Raw genomic sequence first — 7,027 nt, 5'->3', positions numbered from 1 at the left:
TAATTTAAATATTCGTTTCTTTCATAATAAACTTTTATTATTAATTTATTTTAATATGCGTTTTGAATTTTTGTTATTAAACAGTTTTATTTAGTTCGACCCGAAATTGTGCACCGTGTACCGAAATTTGGTACACACATTTAATTTAGATGACAATACAATATAATAAAACCAATAACATTGTAAATTTAAGATAGCCGCCGATACAAAATGACGGATTACATATTTTTCCTTAACCCCTCCCCTCTTATTCCGTCATGAGACTTTTTGCAGTTCAAAGTTTGGTACAGCCAGTTATTCACAGTACCTTGTAAATGCACTATGGATGTCAACTATTTATTGTAATTATTATAAACGTAGAAAATATGTAAAATATTATCATGTATGTACATATTCGCGGCCCTGAGCCGTAAAAAGTCCACAATGTTTTTTGTTATCATTTTTAAAAACGATTTTAATAAAAGGGAAAATAAATTGGTATGAATACTTTGTATGCCTCTTGGTGTATTACTTGGTTAGGTACATTATTTTTCTAAAACGACGTATGCCTCGATAGAGGAAGTATTACAAAGCTATAAACAATTTTAGAGTACCTTCGCCTGTTGTTTTTTCCTCGCCTCACTTCGCAGTAGTGAGCACCGAAGCGCGTTCCTCTCTGCAACTCGACGAACTGCAGCGTCTTCCGGCTTAGGCCTCGCACCGGCGTCCCAGGCCCTGTTATATTGTTTATATTATTAATACTTATACTACTTATTAATATTTATATAATTATGCCAGACGCCCCCTGCAAAACATAAACCTCACAAAAACACCGCCACGATTATTGGTATTACGCTGCCCGTATTCAGTGTTTTCTCACGACATTACTATATGAATAAATAAATAATAAATAATTATAGTACGTAACATTCACGTCAACATGATGTTATTTTGGTAAACAGCTAAAGAAGTAAAAATAATAAATGTAAAATTGTACAATCTTGAAACGAAAGAGAAGGAAGTGAGGCGATGTATGAAAGAAAAGTATGGAAAGAAATAAAAGATGTTGTAAATGAAATTAGAGGAAAGAGTGAAAGATATTGAGAAGGTTGAAAGATGTAAATAAGGACCTTGTCCACTATGGGGGCTGAACGAGACCCCAAAACGGGATTGAACTGCTGGTAGGGCGATGTAGTCTAGTTTTTTATAACAAATTGGTTATATTATCTGTTAAAGATCCATCTTAGATCACTTACTTGCTAACAAATCTGTTATTTTTGCTTTGTGCATGACCTATAGAGTCCATAGCAAGCTTTCAGTAAATGATGACAATTTTTTACTAATTGCGTTTCGATAACTATTATATTCGGGCAGCGAATAATGTCGTTGATATATTTAATGCCAAACCGGGTGGCTACGTAAATGATAGATAGGCTACCCGAGTATGATAAAATAGTGTTTAGTGAGCAGTGTAGTGTAATACATAGTTGAATGCAGCAAAAGATTGAAGAAAGGAAACCTCGCTTCAATTATGAACAACGATTAAAAGGAATAAGTATGCAAAAAATTGTATAAGACGAGTCAAAATAAATACTTAAATCTGTGATAAATATAAAAAAATTGGAAAGTATAAAATAAGTTGTTGTGTTATCTAGGAGATCTTTAGGAGAAATCTGCAGTGGCAGTTTATTGGTAGAAAAGGAGAAGGTAAAAGATGGTGTTTAAAGGTGTTTAAATAAAAAAAGAAATTCTCAACAACATTAACCGCTAACAGTATTTTTAAAAGAATTTTGGAAATAAATGGCCATGTTCACTTATATCAAACTAGATGTGTTCTTACATTACAGAGTCAATGACAACGTTTATTAATTTTTTCATTTTATTTAATTAGAGCAGAGTTCCCCAAACTTTTTTGTGTCGTAGACCCCTTGCCATGTTTTCTGTGTTGGGTAGACCCCCTACTTACCTGATATTGATTTCCTGTAAATTTCTAACTGTAGTGAAGTTTAGTGTATGTTCAAAATGTATTGCGACCACAAAGCGAATACCAACATCCTACAACTTACACAATTTTATAAACATTTATAATAATGTAATCTAATGTAAATGTTTTGATATTATAAGATAGTATGATGTAAGAAAATAGGTACTATCAATGTATTTGTTGATTTCATTTCATGGACCCCCAAAATTGTTTTCGCTGACGTAGACCCCTTGCAGGTTGTCATAGACCCCTAGGGGTCGATATAAACCACTTTGGGAATCACTGATTTAGAGTCAGACAATTTGTACATACATGTCTCTCAACTTTATTTAATAGAAACTACAATTATATTGAAGTCATCTATAAAAGCATCTTTAAACTCCGAGTGTTCCTAACGCGCCTTGATTTTAGAAAACTTAGCTGTTTTTTTTATGGTACATTTCGTAGTTAATACTCAAAAGTGACTTACAAATCCATCACATTATAAAATAGTTTTTTTATACAGGATTTTGGTTATTAAACTTTTTAAATACTCGGTTTAGCATAGAACTGTTTTATTACATTTCCTCTAAAGCCTAATAGATAGCGCTAGTCAGCAAGCCTTACAAAAATAGTACTGTTTTACCGACATCTTGCTTTCTTTAAAAACCAGTATGAGTGTTTATACGTGCTCTAAAAAATAAATAATTATATATCACAAATATTGAGTTTCTGTCTTCCTGGATCTTGAAGAGTATTATTCTAACGTTTGCATACTATATTACATATTTTTTTTTAATTTTGAATCTATATTCTACAGACATCAGCGTCTATGTTTTCACAATTACATTTAATGTTTCCGTATTTTTTTGTTCACGCATGTCATAGTGTTTACTAAACTAAGTTACTCTAGCCTTTTAAGCAATTTCCTTACTTAAATCATAAACTAAATTTAGTATTATATTTTAAACTAAATTTAGTAAACTAATTGTTATTATTTTAATCATTGGTGTTTTCTGTCTTGTTAGTTTGATCACAATGTTCAGCATTACAGTTTGTGCGACCACTTCATCCTTACTCCACATTGCTATCCTCAGGTTGTGCGCCAGTATCCGTGCCGTGGTTGCCGTATTCACCGCATCGATGAACCTTGCGATCGCATTTTGAATATATCCGCGAAATACACGCACGAGTTCGTGTGACGTGATATCGCTATCACCGCGTGATCGACACTGTTATACAGCTAGAGGGTGTCAGTCATTCGGCGGACAACGATGACCGCCTGAATCTTCTGCCCCTGAGCCTCGTCAACCTGCCTCTGATCCGCAGTCTTGGCTAATTAATTGGCCTGGGTGTGTGTCAGGTACAGGGTGTTTCCTTGTTTCGGAATATTGTCCCCAGAGTAAGGATGCCTAATTTCACAGTGCAGCACCTCCTTGAACGATTCTATATTGTTTTTTTTTCTTTATTAAATTAAACCTTATTGGTTAAATCGAATAGTAGTCAATGTTTATTGGTAATAACTTAAACCTGTTTGCAATAACCAACCTCGAAGACTCCCTAGGGAGATTTAACCCGATCCGTTATTTTATTTACTTTATCGGGAGAACAAGCTTGTGTAGTCGAACGCTCTTTAGTATCTGGGATACCTCTTGGGGGCTTAGCTTGGTATATCACTCACAGAAGATCTCATCATCTTTTCAGCCGTAGAACATCCAATTTTGAATATAGACCTCCTGCATAGATGATAAGAGCGGTTTTTATATTAACTCAAATTTGTATCGCCAGTGTTTTTTTTTGCAATATTTTTTTTCGCTTTTACTAAACGCAGACCGTTGGGAGAGGTTGCCGCTATTTGATATGGATCTCTCTTCTTCCAGCTGCGAGACACGACAGCGTTTTACCATCATTTATAATTTAACTTATGGGTAAATACAGCTAAAATTTATACATTAGTTGGTACATTGTTTTGTTTCAGGTCGCTGCCCAAGCGCTACAGACCGTTAAATTCCTTGACGTTTAGGACAATGTGCCGGGCCAACTCATCAAAAGATTCTGTCGTAGATTTTTTCTTGAGGTGGTCCGGTAAGTTGAACTGAGGTATATTAACGTTTTCACATAATGTCACGTGGTTACGTCTTTTGGATTCGAATCGGGAGATATCCAGTGTATTCCAGGAAATTGAATTAAGTCATCTGTCCAGCTTCGAGTGGACGTCGTACACTGCGCTTACCTGTCTGTGGTCTCCTTTCAAGGATCTTAAAGTCTGTGTAGCTAGCCCTGTGCCATTTCAACATATCTATACTAACTCGGTCACCTTTGTTGGTCTTCACATTTTTTAATCGATCTCTTTGAGAAATTCTAAAACACTCTTTATGATGCTTTAAGAGACATACGACATATTGTCTGAATATATATACGTTACCGGTCATAAAACACTTAAAACAAGTGACTTAAGTTTCTAAAACAGAGGAAAGTTTTATTTAATGTGAACACACCTGATTTGCCCTTGACCTATTGTCGCCACTTGAAGAGTACTTCGACTTGGACCTTTGTCTTTCGACCGCTTGCTGCTCTATTATCTACCTTTTACTCTTAGCTATTTTTACTGTTTCATTGTATTACTTTATAGTTTTATTGCTTCGTCTTCACTGACTCTAAAAGACTTGCGAAATGTTCGATTACAAAGTTTGATGTTCTAGTACATTACCTGAGTGTCTCAGAGGTGATCAAATGAGGTTCTATGGCAGGTGGCGGTGGTCTGGTGCTGTTGAACAGCTGTTGGACTGCGGAGTTCGTTTTCGGCGCTTGAATTGTTAGAATCAATGGTGTTTCCAATCTATGCAGAAAAAAAATATAAAACAATTTAAAAAAAATTGTAGATTTGATTATTAAAATTATGTATTTATTTCACAGCAGCGAAGCTTCAAGATGGTATAATTTGTACTGACAACCCTAACATTGTATTGTCAAAGATTGCTGGCCTGTGGTAGTGCATTAAAAAGATAATAAATAAAACCTCTTAAGTTTCAGAGTGATCACTTAAGTTGTTGAATTAAAACCTTAGTAAACAACGTTTACTTACAAAAACGAGAATTCGGTTTTACACAAGGAAAGTCTTATTAATGCTATTAACTAATTATAATCCTAGCACGGCTTATGTCATAATTGGTGTCAAATGTTTGACATATAGACCATGTGTATTAATATTTAGTCTGTGGTTTATTGACGGAAAGAAATGTGATGTCTTTTTCACGTAATATTTTCATTTATTTACTCTAATAAATTATCTACAAATGATTTATCGAATTTATGGAACCGTTAAAGAGTTCTTGTTACAAATAATTTTCTATATTACGATCGGAATAAATGTTTTTTTAAAAATCAAGACCAAATAAATTTATAGTTCTTACCTGTTCTTTCATTTTATAACTTAAATTTTGTTAATACGTATATCGAATGTACCTGTGTGTGGTGGTGGTGGCGATCTCTTTAGCTGGGCTGGTATCGTTGTCCGAAGTTTGCTGCGGTTCCGGTTCATCTTTGAGGACCGGTTCCTCGTCATTTGACTCCTGTGGCCTCTCTACGAAGCGCACTGTCCTCGGAGTTACGGAGCCGTCTTCGTCGCTTGCGGTTGTAGTTGAACGCTGATCGTCATTCTAATAAATATATTAATTCAATAACCTTTGCCTGTAACTCGTACATATTTCTCTGTAATATGAATTAAATTAAATCCCAGAAAATTTCGATAGATTATTTATTTGTACGTTTAAATCGTATCAAATTCAAATTTGATAGAAACTACAATAAAGTATTGCTCTCTTTAATGATATATTTAAACTAAACATATACTTACGAGCGTTCTAGGGGTGGTATTTCGAGTATTTGATTTCAAAATACGTCAATTATCATAAGTTTTTCTCTGCTCGTAATTGAACTCACTGATTATACTAGTCTTGTACCATACACTCCCATGTGTTTAATGATAAATCAAATGTGAAACTGACCATTAGGGGAATCCCCTGTATACAGCGGTAGTCTTTAATAAATGAGATAGTAAGTTTAATAATAAGTAGAGTACCCGTCGATAAATATTGCACATCGACCTTTGGAAAGAGACAATCGGCTAATTTCTGCTTCGTAGAGCGTTATCTCTGTCGCACGAAATGTAGCGACTGACAAAACGTCACAGAGAGAGTGCACTACGAGGACGAAAGGTCGATGTGCAATATTCATCGCCGGGTACTGTAGATAGACGGTGCAGAGATTTTCCTAAATTAAAAATAATCATGGTTACCAAGCCTTTACCAGTTCACTTTAAATATGAAGTCACAAAAGTCGATGTGCAATATTCGTCGCCGGGTACTGTAAATTCAAGCCATTGATGGTATTTTTTTTTATCATTTTAATTAACAGTATGCGAACTGTTTTAATTCTTTTTGACTGCACGATCCGTCGATTCGAATAAATTTTTCAAAGAGCTGAATCGTCGATTTTTCCCATGTTTACTTACAGTATTGAGGGGTTGGTATCGATACAAAGCGACACAGAGGCCGTATAAGTCCGCGGGGCATGTTCGTTTTGTTCGATTTTCAAGTCTATTTTTATTGTAAAGTCAATTTTTAAACTCATATTACAGATAGATTATTTCTAGCTTACATAGGCGGTGTGTCATATTCATTTCTTTTAAATACGTTCGAAATATTACGTTGCCTATCGTCAGGGAATATATTTTTTTTATAAAAGATAGAAAACCACTATCATATCTCTCAAATTTTTAAATATATATGTTTTAATATTTATTAAATTACACTTAATACAGTTTATATCCGTATCTTGGATTGATTTTGACTAACTACCACTGTCAAATACATTTTCAACACCATTTCACAAAGTCACAACTGTAATACGATCTGTGCATATTCTTGCGTTGACGCAGACGTGATCACATTAGGGGCCCTCTAATGTGATCACGTCTTACCTTTCCATCTATGAGCGTTCCAATCAAGCGCCCAACGATCAATCGATGATTACACATACATACACTATATACTCCGTAGTAATATTAAATTCGTAAAAAAGTAA

The 7,027-nt window shown here is 34.6% G+C and overlaps 1 long non-coding RNA gene across 1 annotated transcript; it reads right to left on the bottom strand.

Annotated features, from left to right (window-relative positions):
* Positions 1-628: 628 nt before the first annotated feature.
* LOC137919466 (uncharacterized) lies at positions 629-5,526 on the bottom strand. Its single transcript, XR_011106733.1, has 3 exons — positions 5,408-5,526; positions 4,653-4,781; positions 629-714 (listed from the first exon to the last, which is right to left on the bottom strand). It is a non-coding gene; the product is annotated as an uncharacterized lncRNA (long non-coding RNA).
* Positions 5,527-7,027: the final 1,501 nt, after the last annotated feature.

Source organism: Battus philenor, unplaced genomic scaffold, assembly GCF_028537555.1.
Source record: "Battus philenor isolate CCGP_79_NKW_IND1 unplaced genomic scaffold, ilBatPhil1.0.hap1 SCAF_1, whole genome shotgun sequence".
NCBI classification, from domain to species: Eukaryota; Metazoa; Arthropoda; class Insecta; order Lepidoptera; family Papilionidae; genus Battus; species Battus philenor.
The sequence above is the reverse complement of the archived record's forward strand: the minus strand, read 5'-3'. Positions and strand labels throughout refer to the sequence as shown.